The sequence below is a fragment of the Grus americana genome, chromosome 1 (genome assembly GCF_028858705.1).
Source record: "Grus americana isolate bGruAme1 chromosome 1, bGruAme1.mat, whole genome shotgun sequence".
NCBI classification, from domain to species: Eukaryota; Metazoa; Chordata; class Aves; order Gruiformes; family Gruidae; genus Grus; species Grus americana.
The window spans coordinates 142,976,330-142,996,053 of record NC_072852.1 but is presented as its reverse complement, the minus strand read 5'-3'; the positions used below and the strand labels follow the sequence as shown (position 1 = coordinate 142,996,053).

The window sequence follows — 19,724 nt, the reverse complement described above, 5'->3', positions numbered from 1 at the left end:
TGTTAGAATTTAAATGAGATCTGTATTTTAAAAGTTTAAATATGTCAACATTTTTGAATAAAGATAAATCTCTAATCTTGTAACTTAAGTATAGCACATTGCATCTGAAAGGGATGCTTATTGGCCTAAACAGATTGACAGGGTTTCCTGAGGAAACTGATGGTTAAGCTACGAAGTAATTACATAAAGTCTATGTAACATCTCCTGCTCCGGTTGTGGTACATCCTGATTTGTCAAGTGGACACTTGGGAGATACTACAAATGCAAGTATTTCATTCAACAGTGTTTACTAGATTAAATGAAAACTGAAACATACTACGGGAAATACAAAGCTTTTTAAAATAATACTTTTTATTAATTTAGCTACAACACAGCTTGGACTGTGATATTCTCATTTCTGGATTACTTTATTCCTTATATAGAGCAACAATGACAATTCACCTTGTTAACTTTAGGTGTCTGTAGTATTGTGACCATGTGTGAAGCACATCTGAACTCCCTTTGCAAATAACGGAGGGAAGTAGGCACTTTCTGGCATACCATTCATTTCAGAGAGCAACTTTAGCATGAGGTGAGTCACTTGGTAGAAGCATCTGTTTCAGCAAATGATGAATGGAGTCTAGACAGCTAGTTCAGCTGTGTATGTCCACCCTTGGTCTGATGAATCACGCTCCTGATGCCTGTGCTGGCCTGCCACGTACACTTGGAAGAACAACGTCAGAGTTTTGGGCGGCTGACTTCCAACTGGGTATAACTGAGAAGCCAAGTGGTAGAGCGGTCTCTGCTTGGGAGGGAAAAAGCCATGAGGAGTCTGGAGAGAAGGGACAGTGAGTAAAATTTGCCGAGATTTACTTCTCAGTTGTTCCACCTCCCAATCTCATGAATTCTACTGTCAGTAGCAGCTGGTCCATGAGGGATCGCGGTCAGGCTGATCCCTTTCCCCTGGCCCACAGGTACCCCAAGACCCAGCGGAGCTCTCAGCCTGACTGCCTTTGGGGTTTCCCCTCAAGTGGAAGGCGGAGAGAAGTTTTTGTGGGAAAGGCAGTGTGGTTGACTGTGGTAAGATCCTGATTCAGTGCTCCAGCTGGAGTACGATAGGGCAGATGTTAGAGGGGGCAGATGATGCAGAACTTGTTTCACATGATTCCTGTCATAGCTCATACTTCAGCGTAGCTGATTTGCGCTGTGTTGTATGCCTTGTTTTTCGTGCATTTTCCTGCTTCCCTCCTCTTCGCTGCCCCAACTCCTCCTTCCCTCAGTGTTTGTTTTTCTCCACTGTACTGTATCACTGCCTGCCCTATGCATCATTTATATGGTAGCGGGGTCTTTTGGGGTTGTGCTGCAAGAGGGAGACAGCAACTGAAAAGTGGGAATCAGCAGCAATTCAAAGGTACAGCTTTTCATGGATCTCAAAGAAAAGATGGTTTAAGATGCACCGATCTTTTTACCTGCTTTTGTTTTACCGAGGATCTAAGATCCTAAAAAAGTGCTGCAATCAGTACCTAAGAAAGAGGAAACTAATACAAATCTGAAGTCAACTGTGTTGTAAAGATTAAGCTCATTCTTGCATCTTCGCATAAATTGTTCACCCACTGTTGATTGGTGTGAAAGTTAGTCTAGCTGTACTGCTGCCCCTAAAGCTTCGTCTGTGCTGGTAAGTGAAATCTGCAGAGGATTACTCCCCGGCAGAGGCCCGCTGGCACTGAACGCCTGCGCCCATGGGGCTTGCAGACACCGAGAGCAGGGTGGTTACGACACCCTGCGTATTTGGACCGATCCGCGGCCAGTGCTGACCCCTGAACCACACCTGCAAATTCTTTGGGCACATAGTCAGGCTAAAACCATGCCCTGAAACATATTAAAAAATTAACAAACCTATGTGACGCCTTGCAGCATACGTGAGGTGTGTTTAATGGGAGCAGCCCAGATGCGGCCTCCGTGTCCAGCGCAGGTGACTGACCTGAGTGCCCCACTGCAGGGTCAGGCAGCGAAGGGATGCTTGGCAGCGAGCAATCGTGGGAAAAATAAAACTGTGCAGAAACAGCGCTGAACCCTGAAAGCAATTGTTATTGTTACATTCTTAATCTTGGTATTCGGGTCATGAATTATCGTGAGTTCAAAATTTATGAAGGTTGAACCTTTATAAACAAGTGACACTTTAAATTGAAGAATAAATTGCAAACATTTCTTTAGTATTGGTCAATTTTATAAAATCACTGAATCTTATAATAAAATTTATAAGCATTTGGGAATGTCTGCAACAAACTACAAACAACCGGTAGATTGTTCTGCCAATTATTTATGGAAAAGGCAGACATTTGGAATTGTGTATCTTCTCAGATGAATATTATATTTTGCATAAATTTAGAATTGGAAGAATTTTGTGATTGAACTGATTAAAAGTAACATCACTGCAACACACTTCTGTTAATTAATTTCATCTTTCTTCTAAGCCAATAGGCTGATCTTTTAAATTATTTGTGGAGTATCAACTATGCTGAAGACAAAAATTGTCTGCTGTGACAAGTTAAATTATTTCCCTGGCTTAAGTCCAGAGACAATATTTTAAGTTTGAAATATGCAGAAGAGTTGGTGAGATCTATGCACCACCCTTCTTTAATTGCACATTGTGAACATCTCAAGGGAGAGCTCTGAGGGGTTTTGTACGTGATAGAAGGGGAAAGATAGTTTCACAAACTATCCCATGATGACTGAAGAGGTGTTTTCGGAGCTATATGCTGTCTCTAACTGCTAAAACGGACTTAATATATTTCAGAAGGTCACCTATGAGCTTTGTTTAGCACATATGAAAGAGTTCAAAGTAAGAAAAAGCAAACAAATCAAAGTAAAAATTGAAATAATTTTGGATAAAACTGAGGATTGTCTTGCTTCCCGCCAAATTAAAAGTTGAGAATATTGCTGCCTGGTCAAACAAAACATCTTTCATTTAGAACAAAAGGTTTCATTAGTTTCTGGGACATTTCTGGGGAAGACAAAGGGAGTTTTATTAAATATATAAGTAAAATTCAAAATCAGCAATTTGAGGTGCTGTATTGAATGCATGTTGACACTAACTGGAACACTGAAGTCATCGAATCAATCAGGTGATTTGTCCTTGTGGGGATTATTAAAATGCGTAAGGTCCAACATTCTTCATATCTTGTAGTGCAGGTTACTTTGAAGTTTCTTAGATTTCAGGCCCACCCCCATCTATTTCTTTATGAAAAGCAAATCTGGTTTTTCATGCAAACCTCTATGATTCCCAAAATCGATGGTTCTTTTCCTGCTGCTGTAGTGCATTATGAAATACCACAAAAAGCTCTCATTTTACTACCATTACCTTCAGAAGCATGTCTCCCACTGACTTCACTGATAGCAAATGAAGTGTTGCTACAGAATACAAAATTCTCTTATGAAAGCAAGGTCTGCACTGACATCAATGGAAAATTTTCCTGCTAATGGAGCGTAGGATTGAACCCAATAAGGTGATTGCAAGAGTGTTTTTCACCTTGATGAAAATAGAAATGATGGGATAGCTCTTCTTTTGTAAATAATATCCTATACTGCAATGATATTTACTTTGGGAGCATAATTTAGTAAGCCAGAAATAGTGAAATGTAAATATTAGAGCCTAACAGTCTGATTTACTTTGAATGCATGACAGCAATCGCCTAAGCTCTTCCAACCTCCTAGACATACCAGGAGTGCTCTTAATTAGACTTGGTCTTTAAAATACAAGAAACAAGTCTGTCTAGTTTTGTAGGGACAAAATTTTAGTAGCTAGATGATTATTAGGTATTATTCATACTGGCATTCCTATCATTCTTAGCTTGGGATAAGATCATGGGTTCATATTCTGTAGTTGTGCTTGATAGTAATACTAATGTTACTGTTATGATTGTTAATAGTAATAGATGCTGCACCGTGCAGTAGTTCCATGGTGTTCTTTCTTAGAAGAGGCTTCCAAATAGAGACATAGAGTCATAGAATGGGTTGGAAGGGACCTCAAAGACCATCTAGTTCCAACCCCCTGCTGCGGGCAGGGACACCCTCCACTAGACCATGTTGCCCGAAGCCCCATCCAACCTGGTCTTAAACACTTCCAGGGATGGGGCATCCACAGCTTCTCTGGGCAACCTGTTCCAGTGCCTCACCACCCTCACAGTGAAGAATTTCTTCCTTATATTTAATCTAAAACATGATGCAAATATTCCTCATTCCTGCCTGAACATTAAAAATAACAGCAGAATTTTGGGGGAAAAAAAGACTGAGAATGGTTAGACCCTGAATGGTATACGTTCTTCTACTGCAGAAGCCTGCAAGGTGAGAATTTCATTGGGAAACTAACGGAATTTCACTGGTGGCTTTAATAAATTTAGAGAAAAGCCAACAGCAAACGCCGCTGGAAGACCTGGACAGGGGAGCCCAGGCAGCTTTGGTCGAGTCTGGTCTCACGCCTCTCCCTCCGTAGGGCATTCACGCAGCTGACTCCTGAGTTGCATTCCCCAAATCCATCAGGCACAGCTCTCAGTAGTGGATTCTTTCCCGCTCCATGGCTTGAAGCACCTGCTGGCAATAGATCTTTTGACCTGCCGATCAGCCGTACGCAGCGTCTCAAGTCACAGAGTGAAGGGAGCTCTCCAGAGCCCAGCTCCCCCTTTGGGACCCCCCTGGGGGGCACGTTCCCCAGCAGCAGCAGAGCTTAGTTCCCTCGTAGGGGGGCATGACAGGAGCAGGTCCTGCAGCGGTGCCTCCCTTCTTGGAGACGAGAGTCCCTCAGGTTGCAGCAGCTTCACTGCATGGAGCAGCTGCTGCATATGTCGGTGGTAATTCAAATCTGCAAAAGACTTTGGTCTTAACCAAACTATTTTTGCAATCTAGGCGCTAAGTCACAACAGAAGATGGCTGTGGCTTTGGTGTAGTAGATGGCAACTGTTAACATGAGGAGGGCTCGTGTTTCTGGGGCTGTATTTCAGGGACACAGATTTTTCAGCTCCAGCCCAGCTAGGCATTCTAGTTTTAATCCCAAATCACTTAGATTCAATTAGGCCAAACTATAGGAAATCATTAGGAGCTCAAAGATTTCTAAATTAGATCTAGCCAAAGGGTGAAATGTACATTTTCACATAGCATGCACAGCAGCTGCCAGGGGAGGTCTGGTGGGGCCGTTCCAGCTCCCTGCTAGTAACTCCCTTCTAACAGGAGGGAAAAAAGTTTAGTCAGCTTGAGGCATTACATAAGATCAAAAATAGGGTTAGAATGAAATTACAATTACAAAGTGCTAATTGAAGCACAGGCGCAGTGACTGCCAGAGCTAATTAGAAAGGGATATGATGCCTGTGTGTCAGTCTCTCACTCAGGATGGGATTTGCCCCAGTTCAGGTTCTTCGCATCACTTGATTTCCACTCAAAACAGCTATTGGCAGGTGGAGAGGTGTTTGGCTAATACAATTTCCCATCTTGGCATTTTAACTTAAAATACTTCAGGGAGAAGAGGGCTTACCAACATGTAGTATTTTTTCATGAAAGATTATTCAGATTAAAATACTACTTTATTGCAAATTAGTGCCAGGTGAATGAGAAATGTTCTGCAATTGTATATAGGTGCATCAGAGCTTGAATGCTTCCAAGACAAAAAAACCCCAAAAAGCAAAAGGATTGTTGGTCAGGCAACAATTAAAGAATCTTAACAATATTAAAGAATTATTTCAACTGTATCCAGTATGGAAAATTAAGCTTCCCTTCTTTTTTGTATACTTTTAGTAGACATTAGTTCTTTTCTATACAGTATAATATACTTTGAACAACAAAATAAAAAGCACTGCAAAACTCATTGTTACCTTTCTAAAGCTCTTTATGCTTTTATTTCTTGTATAATGTAGATACTGTAAAAGATAATCATATGCTATTATGGATGATTTATTCATATTTGTACAGTTCTTTAAAAAGGTAGGAAATGGCTGTGTTATCATTGCAATTTTTGGCTATTTTTACTATTCTACATTTGTCAGTTTAGCACGGAGTAGAGCAAAGTGACTTGCTAAATAACAACACCTCTCTACTAAAAGCAGGAAGTGGGAGGAAGGAAAGCTTGAATTAGAGTGCCAGCTACTGAGGAAAAAAATAAACCACAGCACAACTTTAGCCACTATTATTTAGGTTGAAATACAACTAAAATCCTTTACCATTTCTGAGCTTGAGCAATATGTATACTTACGTAGGTATTAGGTATACTTAGGCATGTATAAAAATTCACAAAACTGAAGCATGTGTTATGTGCCACTGCCTGAGAACGAGACCTATAAAAATCAATGCATATTGACTCTGACTTGGAAGGAGGTGAAAGTGGGAGAAATTTCACCCACTGGCATCATTAACTCTTTGAGTTTTCCAGTTCAGCAATGTGAAGAGTGTTGTAACAGGCACACATTAAATACTTGTTAACCAGCGTGACCAGCAGGTCGAGGGAGGTGATCCTGCCCCTCTACTCGGCTCTTGTGAGACCCCACCTGGAGTACTGCGTCCAGCTCTGGGGGCCCCAGTACAGGAGAGACATGGAGCTGTTGGAGCGAGTCCAGAGGGCCACAAAGCTGATCAGAGGGCTGGAGCACCTCTCCTATGAAGACAGGCTGAGAGAGTTGGGGTTGTTCAGCCTGGAGAAGAGAAGGCTCCGGGGAGATCTAATTGCGGCCTTCCAGTGCCTGAAGGGGCCTACAGGAAAGATGGTGAGGGACTGTTTCTCAGGGGGTGTAGTGACAGGACAAGGGGCAATGGGTTTAAGCTGAAGGAGGGTCGATTTAGATGAGATATTAGAAAGAAATTCTTCACTGTGAGGGTGGTGAGGCACTGGAACAGGTTGCCCAGGGAGGTTGTGGATGCCCCATTCCTGGAAGTGTTTAAGACCAGGTTGGATGAGGCTTTGGGCAATGTGGTCTAGTGGAGGGTGTCCCTGCCCGCAGCAGGGGGGTTGGAACTAGATGATCTTTGAGGTCCCTTCCAACCCAAACCATTCTATCATTCTACGTTTTACACAATTTCTACCAACTCATTTTCTTCCAGGTATCACAGGTCTATGTTGGGTTTTTTTAGCATGTTACCCATAATTATAATTTATTTCCATCCTCTCTTTTATAAATCATGCTTACAAAAATAAGGAACTGACTGTTATACTCTTGTTGAAATTATATGATTTAGAGTGGGGATTGCTTATAAAGGGGATGCTAGGAATTCATGAGAGGGACGACTGAATGACAGAATGACATTGATACATTTGCCACTGCAGTTTTTATTTCCATCAGTAAATGCAAATATCAAATATTTATAAATTATTAAATCAGTATTGTAAAGATAAAAGGCTGTGCAGCTCAAGGAAAAATGACAATAGCTTTTTCTATCATAGGCTGATTTAGCATAGCACCAGTCTATTGCAGCTCTGCCCAGGAAAAGAACTGAATATAATGATGTAACAATGATATCAGAGACACGAGCAGAATGAAGTTTTATGGACATGTATCTTCAACAGCACATAGGAGCCCAAGCCATAGACCAAACTGTGACTAGATTAGGAGCATTATAGAGTTTGAAGACTGCTCCTTACCAAAAAATTAGGTAATGTATATGCTAAAGGGGATACAGCAAGGCTGTTAGACTCGAATAGACCTTTCAGTGGAATGCCTTGTAAGACAAGCGTTTGTAAGATACAGGTTTTCAACTATGTGAGGCCAAAAAGAGATGAGAAAGGAACAGGCAAGAGAGGGATGGTGGAAGGAACAAATGATGCTTCTTGCAGGGGAAGTGGACCTTGCCTGCCTGTGGTGTCATGCCTGAAGACTGGGGAGAGTTGGTCCTAAGGGCACAGGCCCTTCTGAGTGTTTCTTCAAACTTAAAAGAATTTTAGGAGTCTGTCTAAAAGAATGAAAAGACAGGAATTTTTTCCTCAGCAAGTTTCTTTTAGGAAATTAAATAACAGTAGAAATTCAAGCATCATCAGAACATCTCAGCATAATTAGCTGCCTCAAGACCTTCAGAATTTATTTGGTTGCCTATCATAATTTCCAGAAAGACACGAGAAAAACCAGGCTTCCTTAAGCCAGCTCAAGCGATGCCAAGTAAAGGAAATGTTAGGCAGAAGTGTAAATATGAACTCAATTGTATTACTCTAAACATACATTGATTAAAAATATGAAAAGTTAGAAAAGGGGATCAAAACAGGCCAACGAAATAAAACAAAAAAATAGGTAAGTATGGTTGCTAATGTCCTCACAGGTTTGTAAGAATTATCGTTTTCCTTTTTGTCCTGTCAGAAAATCAAAGATAAACTAATTGTCTTAATCAATTTAATCACCATATTTACAACTTAGGATTTTAAAGCTTGTATTTTTTGTCATGCTCAGGCCAATAAACAAAAGGAATGCAAGCAGGACAATAAGTTGAGTTATGAATGCCAGACACTTGGATGGCACGGGAGGATTTGGCTGTAAACACCAGGTAGTTTGTGGAGGTGAGTGAACAATGATTTTCTGAACCTAGTTCCTTTGTATCCTGTAGTAATCTCTTGCCAATCTCTTTTCCTATAGTTTTAATGCCACCGTATGTGCTCCAAGCAGTGTGCTCAGTATCTGTAGCAAGATCTTGGAGCATCATACAGGTTAAGCATTTCTGGTTTGATTTTTGACGAGAGATGAAGCTTTCACCCTCTGATGAGGTTTTAAAGAGTTACCCCTAGATGGCACTCTGTAAAGATAGAACTAAAACCACCGCAGTAAATCTTCCTCAAGCTCTGCTTTATGCATTTTGCTAAATTATGCAACTTTGCTAACTTATGCAACTTAGCTGAAGTTGTAAAATGAGGACGAAATTATAATTTCCTTCTTTGGCAGCAGTAAGAGATAAAGACAAGTGGGGAAAAAACAGTGTTCCCAGTGCTTTGCACACCAAATCGGGTTGGAAAGTTCTGCTTCCAAGGGCAGTCAGGAATAATCTTTGCTCATCATCACATGATCAGTAATCACTCCTTTCTTTTTTTAAGCTTTATTTATTTACAGATGATCCCTTCTGAATAGTGTCTTGCCACTGGCATAACCACAACGTGTATTGCTGAGCTGTGCTTTTGTTGCGGCAATCCCACAAGCTGGAGGGAAAGTAACTCACTAACAAAAGTTTTCTGCCACTATTGTATGTCTTCTTTTCTTTGGAAAGATAATATTAACAGAGAGGGCTGCTTAATTTCTTGTTTCTGCCACTTCACCAGCCCCGGGAGGGTTTGCTGTTTTTTTTTCCCAGTGGCAAAGGTGTTGCATTTCTATGAATCCCTTCTCCTTCATTTTTCTATCATCCTCTGAATGCCTAGCTCTCTAACGGCATGCCAGACCAGCATAATTCCAGCCTAAAGGATTAAAAGAGGGTGTGTATTTTTCTGCTAAGCCTGAATTTTGAGCATAACGTCAAGGACTGTGTGTGGGACCACAGGTGGATCCTCATGCGCGCTTGGCTGCACCTCCTGGTACCCCAAGTACGCCGGCCGGCCACTGGGGAACAGGCGGGCTGCAGCGGTGCGGTGCTGGCACAGGGCGCTCAATGCTGCCCTAGAAACCCTCGCTTGGAAAAGCATAGTCTGCAAAATCCCTTCATAGCTCATAAAATGCAGCTTGCTCATGATTAAGGGTGTGTAGCCAGATGTGGTGTGAAAACAGCAAGATCTCCGGAAATTTAGACTTCCTGGATTTATTTTCATTAAGCAGGTTCTGTAACCACAAAACCGAACAGTTATGTCCAATGGCTGCTCTGTCTTTTATGCAACATAGGACACAGCAATTGAGAAGAAAAGGAAGGAAACAAAGCCTGCCATTTCGATGAAAGATCTAACCAAATCCTTATTAGTAAATAACTTTGCCCAATGGTATCCTGGGGGCTAGAAAGGAACACAATAGAACAGAAAATGACAACTGTGACAATGGTTTGTAATAATCTTGCAAAAAAGGTGTTAGAAGGAGAACATGAAAGGGTGAAAGGTGGACGTAAGATTGATTTTTTTGGAGTTCAATTCACTGTCAACACAGCATGGGAGTTTCACCAAAAATTATGTCTCAAGACCTGGGCAGGATCTCTAGGACTCCAGAGAGCTGACCCACGTGCCTGCGACCATGTTCATGATGGCAAGGTGCCGCACTCCTGGACCTCTGACCAGAAGTCCACGTTGCCTAGAGGAATGCAGGCTATTGTGGGCTATTCTGAGATGGATTTTTCATAGTTGTTTGCATCCAGCAAAGACAAGTCTTTCTAGTTTCTCAAGGAATTGCTAAGTATCTTTTCCACACTTTTCCACACTTTTCCACTAGCAGCTCCTGACACTGGGAACCACTAGGAATCATCTAAGGCTTTTGTCAAAATGGAGAAGAAGGAGGACAACAAAAGACGCTAGGATTAAAGGTACACATAGTTATAGAAGCAAGGCCCTTGAAATCAAAGAAACAGAAAAAAACCCCACACAAACAATACTGTAATTCTATAATCCCTCCCAGATGTAAAGGTTGGCCCTCAGCTGTTCAAGTCAGTAAACAGGCTCTCAAGATCAAGCCACTGAAAGCAAAGACTAGTGCAGTGATGTGTTTAAAAGAATTGAAATAAGCTTAAATAATGGATGTTCCAGCTTGTGTATTGCACTTGATCAGCATGTTTTTCCTCTTTATCACTTGCAGAAAGCCTGACTGCTGTCTCTTGAGAGGCAAATGATTTAGACTGTGTCTAAGAGAGCCAAGATCTAAGGTAAATAGTGATCATCAGTGTGATAGAGCCTGAGACAGCATGGCACATAAAAGTCGGGGAGCTTCATGATCGCAGTCTGGTTATTAGTTTGGAGACTCATTCTATCTGTGCTAGCATAAGAACAAATTTCTATAAATATGTGGTAGAAAAGTAGAAAGGGTGTAATTTGTTCTTCATATAATACCTGTTTTATGCTCTAGTGGAGCCAACTGAGTCACTGAAGTATCAATGCACCATTACAGTGCTGTTTTTAAAAAGTATTTCCACAGAATCTGAAATTGTGTATGCCTGTAATTATTTTATCATCAAAATTTGTAAGTGACTATTAATACCCTGCTTCTTGCAAACTGCAGCTGAAAACCAAGAGCTATTCTTTGAATTGCTAATGTAAGGTGCTCTCAAAAAATCGGGCTGCAGAGGTTTCAGGCTGGGCTTTCCAAAACAGTGGAAAGATTTTCCCTTACTTCCTCTGCATCTCAATTGCTTCTTGGTCAAATGGGAAGGATGCCATCTCCCTCTCCCACAGGAACGATGTGACGGTGAATTCATTCAGACTCTTGAAGCACCTGTATCAAGCAACACAGAAGGACTCACGGAGAACACGTACATCATGCGAGCTGGGCTGGGATAATCACCAGTAAACAAGGCAAGAGGCCTCCCACAGAAAAGCAGGATGACAAAGAAGGAAATAGCTGCTCAGGAAGTAACTACATCACCCCTGGGCAGAGATTGATACATCAGGACCAGTGGGGAAAGAAAGGGAAAAAACCAATCTTTTTAAGACTTACATCATGCTGCAGATTCACAAAGGGCACAAGGCAGTGTTTATGAGCCGCAAAAATGTGCACCCCTAGTGTATCTTTACTTTTGAGACAGTAATTTTGTAACCTTACAAAAGTACCATTAACAATTTGGTTAACATTACTGAAAACCTTTGTCTTATTCACCCAGACAAGACGAAACAAAAACTGCAGTCTTCTTAAACTACAAAGAAGATTTGTCAAATTAAAACAAACTTTAACTTTTCAGCTGTGTTTATCCTGCTAGTCCAAAAATGAGCATTTTCCCCTGTTAGAAAGATGCTCGCAGCTTTGCACTGAAAAAGCTGTGCACTACCTTGTGCTGCTCTGTCAGTATTAATATAAGTGTATGAAGACTTTGGATACTTCTGAAGGAAAATGCGATAAAACACACTGAAAATTTAGCCAGTTCCCAGCCCTTACCTATATGCTTTCCCATGGAGAGTGACTAAGGGTCCCTTTTCTGTCTTGCATCAAGGACAAAGAAGAGGAAGAGAACAACAACTATGAGCGGCACCACAACAGGAGATGTCTATTACGTATAGCTCTGTCCCATTATTTGTGACATTAGAGATCCTGACCCAACCACCTCCATCTCGTTTTCATTGGCAAAGGACTCGGTACTAAAGGCACACAAGACACACCATTTCTTCTAGTGCTTTTGCTGATTAATGGCGTGCAAAGGAATGCCCTTATTAGATATCCTTACAAATGGCTGTATTGAACTGTAGGGAGGGAAATATTCACACAGAGAACTTCGCATAATGCTCAGTGCTGCCTGTGCTCTCCCAACGAGCTTCAGAGAGACTAAAGCACTTTGTGGTGCCATAGATGCCAATCTTCAAAGTAAAAACATAAAATAAGCTTTGTCTATGGGGAGATGCAGGCAAGTTCCTAACTCTACATGGAATCTGCAGATCTTTTTTTTTTTCTTTAGCTAGAAAGGCTTTTGGTGCCTTTCAAAGGAGAAGAGTGAGTGTAAGTGTGGTGGGTTGACCCTGGCTGGAGGCCAGGTGCCCACCAGAGCCGCTCTCTCACTCCCCTCATTCACTAAACAGGGGAGAAAAGGCATAACGAAATGCTTGTAGGTCGAGATAAGGACAGGGAGAGATCACTCACTAATTGTTGTCACGAGCAAAACAGACCGGACTTAGAGAGGGAATTCATCTGATTTATTACTAAGCAAAACAGAGTAGAGGAATGAGAAATGAAATCAACTCTTAAAACACTTCCCCCCACCCCTCCCATCTTCCCGGGCTCAACGTCACTCCCGGCTTCAACCTTCCCCCCCCTCAGCGGCACAGGGGGACAGGGAGTGGGGGTTACGGTCAGTTCATCTCACGGTGTTTCTGCTGCTTCTTCATCCTCAGGGGGAGGACTCCTCTCATCGTTCCCTTGCTCCAGCATGGAGTCCCTCTCACGGGGTGCAGACCTTCAGGAGCAAACTGCTCCAGCGTGGGGTCCCTCCCATGGGGTCACAAGTTCTGCCAGCAAACCTGCCCTGGCGTGGGCTCCCCTCTGCACGGGTCCACCGGTCCGGCCTGGAACTTGCTCCAGCGTGGGCTTCCCACAGGGTCACAGCCTCCTTCAGGTGCCTCCACCTGCTCCGGCGTGGGGTCCTCCACAGGCTGCAGGTGGAATCTCTACACCCCCTCATCCTTCCTCCATGGGCTGCAGGGGGACAGCCTGCCTCACCATGGTTTTCACCACGGGCTGCAGGGGGATCTCTGCTCCGGCGCCTGGAGCTCCTCCTCCCCCTCCATCTGCACTGACCTGGGTGTCTGCAGAGTTTCTTACATCTTCTCACTCCTCTCTCCGGCTGCAAAAGCTCTCTCTGTTTTTTTCCCTTCTTAAATATGTTATCACAGAGGTGCTGCTTGGCTCGGCCTTGGCCAGCGGCGGGTCCGTCTTGGAGCCGGCTGGCATTGGCTCTATCAGACACAGAGGAAGCTTCTAGCAGCTTCTCACAGAAGCCACCCCTGTAGCCCCCCCGCTACCAAAACCTTGCCACGCAAACCCAACTCCCTTTCTTCCCGGAGTTACTTACTTGATCTACAGAGAGCTCAAGTTCGAATGTCCTCCTCCCAGCACTCATATCCCAGGAGTGCATCCTGCCCAGGGAGACATGCTCATGTGAGCTTCTCTCAACCTCTTTTGCTAAAGCTTATTTAAAATTTCACTGGATAAGATGAAGAATGAGAGCTAGAGCGATGCAGAAACCTGTACACTACATCTGCAGGAGACATGTGGGCTCTCTTTTCTGAAGACAAGGAACTTTAACCTTTCTGTATGAAGTAAAAAACCCATCAAACTTAACAAGATGGCAATGAGAGTGTTAGTATGAAAGGATATCCTCCTGCACACTGGTGAGAGTTTTGCAATGCAGGTTAGAAATGTCGGGTCAGCTTCCTTTGACCAATCTTTTTCAGACTGCCTTGTAAGGACGGTCAGAGAAAGGAGCGATCATCAGTGCTTTTTCTTCTCAAGTTTCCAGCATATTAAAAAGCCAGTATGACAAATGCTCCGTTTCTGGTAGAAAGCATTTTCATTTTCCTTTTGTTGGCCCACTCTTCCTTGCATATGTTGAAAGGCCAGGAACTGCTCTCTTACTTCAGTTCCTGGATCTCTCCCTGATTTCATCTAACATCTGCAACTTTTCTATGCCTCAGTTTCTCCGTGTAAAACACTGTCTTGAGATATCAGTAGCTGCAAAATAAGAAGAAAAGAATGAGGATACAGGAAGTTGGGACAGTTGGCAGGGCTGTATTTTGGGAAATTTTATTTCAAAGCATTATTAAAAAACTTGCCAGTCTGTCCAACTCATTGATAGCCCAAAGGAATACTCTGAAAAAGGGAGGTATTTTACATCTGGAATATAAACTGTGAGGCCGGTTGGGAGGAGGTATCATTGTATATTCTTAGCTAAAGATGAAGGGAGGGAGAAATAAAACACTGCTGATGATAGACTTACCAAAGAATTAGCTATGACAACACTTAGAGTAGTAAGTTATATTGTTTGCAGTGGCCTGGATACATTTTCTTCTGCTGGAATTAGAACCATTTTTTTTTAAATTTGCCATTACTTCAGTTGGAAGCAGGTGGGGTTTATAAGACTGGGAAAGCTAATTTTGGAAGAACGAACTGTGAGTCTTTGGCATGAAGCCAGTTACAGTTTGGAAAGCAGAGGCTGAATTATGAAGGAAGTGGGGTTTTCTGCTGTTATTTTTTTCATTTAATCTCCAGTGCACAGCTACCACTCAAAAATGTCCCTGAGAAGATGAACAGGACTGTATCCACCCTTTTGCGTGCTGATGTCAGCTTCCCCTGCTAAGTTTCTACTTTGCAGCTTCATCACAAAATTTCACACTGGGTTAAATTTTGGCATGATTCAGAGGAAGATGAGCCAGGAATTAATGAAAAGGAAGATTCAGCAATACAATAATGGGAAGCTAATGCTGCTACATTTTCAAAAACTGGGGTGGGGGAAAGCAGAGGAAGGGAAATGCTATCAGCAAAAGACATTTGCTGTTCTTCATTTCTTCATTACTTCCTTGGAGCTGCAGTTCCTCAAAGAGATCAGTTGATCACTCTTGATCATTGTCAACAAGGGTAGTTGCTTCAGTGATTTCCTTACGATCTAGATATCAAAAAACTTGTGAGGTTGTTGAATACCAACTGCTACCTGGAACCAAGTTTTGCTTATGAAGCAGGTTAAATTATAATGCTGGATTCAAAGGCTGAATACAGAAGAATTTGTGTATCTGTGAGCTGGGCACATCCATAACAAATGTTAGTAAAGCAGATCCCTTCTTTCCCCAACAGAGGTATGGACCTCTGTTAAGCTCAATCTAGCTGCCTCTCTGTTACAGCTGGATAGTATAAAAAAAGCTCTTATTAAAAAAAAAAAACCAACAATGCTTCCCTTGGCAATATACATTCATTACAGTGCTTGCACAGAACTCTGTGTGTCCTTTTGCTCTTTACTTGTTCTCCAAGGAGTTAGGATTAGTGTTAACATGACATCTGAGCTAGCTCTGCTGCTAGTCCCTTATTATAGGTTCTATGCTGCAGCTGAGACAAGACTGCATGTCTTATTAAGCGCTGGCCTTGTGATGCACGCTAGGAAAGCCATAACTTTTGTATTTATGAAACAAAGAACAATATCATTATCTTGTCCTGGAGTTCTCTCATAACAAGATTTTGCTGTACAAAATCATAACTGTTATTTCCTCCCTCCATCACTCTTCCAAAGCCTTACCTAACAGGCCACTAAAGTGATTTGTATAAAGACTTGTTAACAGCTATTCCCTTGCTATGATTTTCCCTTCAGGGCTGTGGAGTGTAATAATTTTCTGTAAAAGAAAAGCAAATTAATCATGATTATTTTTCAATGCATCCTCACTCCTCATACAAGCCATAATTAATTATCATGTAGGCCCTGCAATCACCAATGGTGACAAATGCAAAGACAATGAAGTCATCACCTAATTTTGAGGCATGTTTGCCTCTTCAGTTCACGGGAAAATTATCTAGCTGTAAATAGTTTTTTTCATTTTATACATAGGACAGGCAGTTGTGGCTGAATTACAACAAAGCCTCGGGGAGGATACTAGGTGAGACACAAGCATGGGTTGTTTGTTCCCCCTAATGATGTTATAACATTATGTATATAGTAATGCAAGGTAACAAGTGAACGTTTCTGCATAGCCAGTGCTGAAGCAAGAGTGTGTACATAACTAGTGGTTTTCATCACAGTCTTAAATACTCAGGCTCTGCCTATTCAGGTTGTTGTAAACACAGTCAAGTTATGTGACCTCTCTACAATGGCTGCTTGCTTTTTCTCCCAAGCAGAATGTCTCTGTTATCTTCAACATTCTTAAGGATGTTTCCTGATTAGAAATCTAACATTGCCAGCTGTGGCTTCCTGATAACCTCAGCATGCTCCAGGTTCACTGAACAGGTCACATATACATTTTAAATAGCCACAGCTTACTAGCAAAATTCATGTCTATAATGCTTTTTTGGATCTCCTTTTATTAATATACATTTAATTATGGCAATGCTAATGGTGATCTCTTTAAGTAGTTTAGATGTTAGGAAGAAATTATATACTGTGAGGGTGGTGAGGCTCTGGAACAGGTTGCCCAGAGAGGTTTTGGCAGCCACATCCCTGGAAGTGTTCAAGGCCAGGTTGGATGACGCTTTGGGCAACCTGGTCTAGTGGAGGGTGTCCCTGCCCGCAGCACGGGGGTCGGAACTAGATGAGATTTGAGGTCCCTTCCAACCCAAACCATTCCATGAATCTATTCTATGATTCTAAGTTACAGAGTCCAGAGGCAGCTGTGAGTACATAGTGTGACCACAAATGTAGGGGCCTTTCAAGATCTCCCTTGAAGAGAGGTGGGGGAGAGAGGGAGAGTTAGTCTCCTAGATCTGTCTCTCCACTGTCCACTCTCTGAAAAGAGGTGCACTGGAGAGGAAACTGAATCCATCTCTCATGTCATGGACTTACATGTCCGACCACTACATCGTAGGTCACCATCCGCAGCTCCACCTCTAGCTCAGCCGCATTCACATGGTTCCACAAATGCCAGCCTTCATCGTGTGAGCAGAGGCCCCTTCCTTCTCCACCAGAGACCCAGCACAGTCTCACGTTCATCTGACAGCAACTGGCTTGTACACAGATGGCTCTCATGTGGGGTGGCTTACCTTGGGGCAGGGTGTTGTGCCATAGCCAACTGTCTTCTCTCTGCTACAGTGGAGATCTGAGATTCTCGTGAGTCAGCTCCCGAACAGCTGCAGTTTGCAGCCCGGATTTTTATGGTTTATAACCAAAATGTGTTGCAGGTTTTAGGTCTGTAAAGGGCAAGACAGGTTCAATGCACCCACTACATCCAGCTGCCAGATATCTGATGAGAGACAAAGACACAAACAGCTCACTAATCTTCTTTCTCTCAGGCTCCTCGTTCCAGTTTGATTGTTTCTTCCAGTCAGATGGAAACAAGATGAAACTTTGGAAGACTCAAGTGGTGTTGAATAGCAAAGCAGGGCAGGAGCACTGCCCAGAGGAGACACCATGGGAGGTGCCCTGGAATGGGAAGATGAAGAGGAGGACCTTTGCTCAGCTTCCTTTCTCCTTTCCATGAGGTTTCAGGAACCTTCCTCAAGATTTACATCTATTGGACTAGTGTCCTTTACCGGAAAAGTGAAGGACCTGCCCCAGGATTTGGGTCACACACTCCGGCTTCCTGCAATAAATAATGGAAAAGGATCTGAGTGAAGGTATCAGTCAACACATAGGTGTGTTTTTTCCTTACAACCAGGAAGTCGTAAATCTAATTTTTTTCTACTACCCATCTCTTGTGATTTTAAGTATCTTGGCACCTTCAGGAACACTAGGAGGTTATCTTTTAATTCCACTTGGCAGATTACAACTTTTATTGTAAAATTTTGCTATTAAAATTGAATATTTCTTTTTGTTAGCTAGCGTTTATTGATAATAACTTCTGATTTTCCCCTGTTCATTCAACTCTAACACAGCTGCATCTTTTGGCCAACATACACTTTCTAGTAGCTAATCAACTTTTACTTCTTAAGTTCAGATTTTATTCAGACTGGTTTTAGTATGGTTATTTTCAGGGGGGAAAAAAAAAAGTTTAAAAATTTATACACCAAAACCAAACCCTCCAAAATCAAATCCAAATTAATCTCAGCCATCCTGGGCACTATGAAATATTAATTACTTGATGGCTATTAGTCTCATTTTCATCTGGACTATGCACCTCTGCCCCATGTGTCCTGGTGCTTTTACTCAGCCTAGAAGGCCTCTAGGGGTTATGTAGCTCTACAGTACAGTCACGGATGGGAGGGCTGCCAGTACCAGTGCAAACAGAACACTCAGTGGTGTGCTGGTTCTGTAACAGAGCTACAGAGAAAGCAAGAATATTTGCAGATCTTTCACTTACACCTCTCCGCAGTATTGTGGAGTTATGAATTAAAGCAGCATGAATCTGGAGGGGTTCTGTTTGAAAAAAGCTTCACTGAAATCAGAACAAAACACAGAAATTCAGGTCTTGAAAAAGGAAACTTCTAGAAGAAGAGATACTCCTCTAAACGAAGCCCCAGATAAGATGTCCTGTATCTGCAGATAAATAGGAGCAGGAAAAAACCTACCAGAAGTAAACCAGTTCTTAGAGATAAACCTCTTCCGGGTAATCTTGCAAAGTCAGATCAGGTTTACTTTAATAAGGCATAGAAAGCCTTTTTCAAAGTCAATTGCATCTGGTTGAATAGAACCTACTAGGAGCCTTCATTGACACCTGCTGGCTGTTGGCAATACGATGTGAGATGAAGGAATTCATAGTAACAATGGGAACTTTTAAAACCATGTCACCCTTCTCAGAAATGACAAAGTATGCTTGTAGAAAAGTTAGAGGAGCAAACCTCTAAATGAATTATCCCTGCTGAACCCTGCAGTCAAAACCAAGCCCATCAGGGGATCTTGGGGCGGGGGGGAATTTAAAAAAAAATAATTTTGGGGTTTTAGCTGTTCATTTAATTCTACGAGATCAACCACTTTGCATCCTTTGGAAAATCTAGATGCATCATGCCTGCCACATTACTCACATGAGGAGGAAAAAGTCTCCTGTCTCAAGGATCTTTATGGAGTACTTAAATGAGTAAGGACAGATGTTATTTTAGAAAGCAAGCAAACAACTTCAGGGTGTGGTATATGTACACCAGGGGGAAAAAAAATCACAACAGTGACAAACAGGAGATGGGTATGAATCACTGAAAGTTATGTGCTGGAAATGCAGATGGCATAAGCAAGAATTTGAAGGTTCCAGAAGAGGGAAGCAAAGAATAATTATCCACATTTTAAGATTTCAAAGTAATTCATCAGCATTTTTCTCTCCTGTACTGTTTTTGAAGCAATCAAACCGTATCAAGAACAAGTGGAGTGACCCTCTCCTTTAGAAGTCATGATGGTAGCTGAGATTGGCTATGACTTCTTCCTAAAGCAATTGCTAGTTTACATCCCTAGCTGAGCAAAGCCTGAGGAAATTCTTCGTTATGAGATTCATTCTCTTCACAGTCTGGGTAGTTCATTTATAACCACTGCGCTGCTCAAGGGCTGGCTGTTAATTCTACTCCATGCAA

The 19,724-nt window shown here is 42.2% G+C and overlaps 1 long non-coding RNA gene across 1 annotated transcript; it reads left to right on the top strand.

The window, feature by feature from the left end:
• Nucleotides 1–764: 764 nt before the first annotated feature.
• Nucleotides 765–17,670, top strand: LOC129201761 (uncharacterized). The gene is made up of 3 exons (XR_008575485.1): nucleotides 765–827; nucleotides 8,394–8,500; nucleotides 17,523–17,670. It is a non-coding gene; the product is annotated as an uncharacterized LOC129201761 (long non-coding RNA).
• The last annotated feature ends 2,054 nt before the right edge of the window (nucleotides 17,671–19,724 follow it).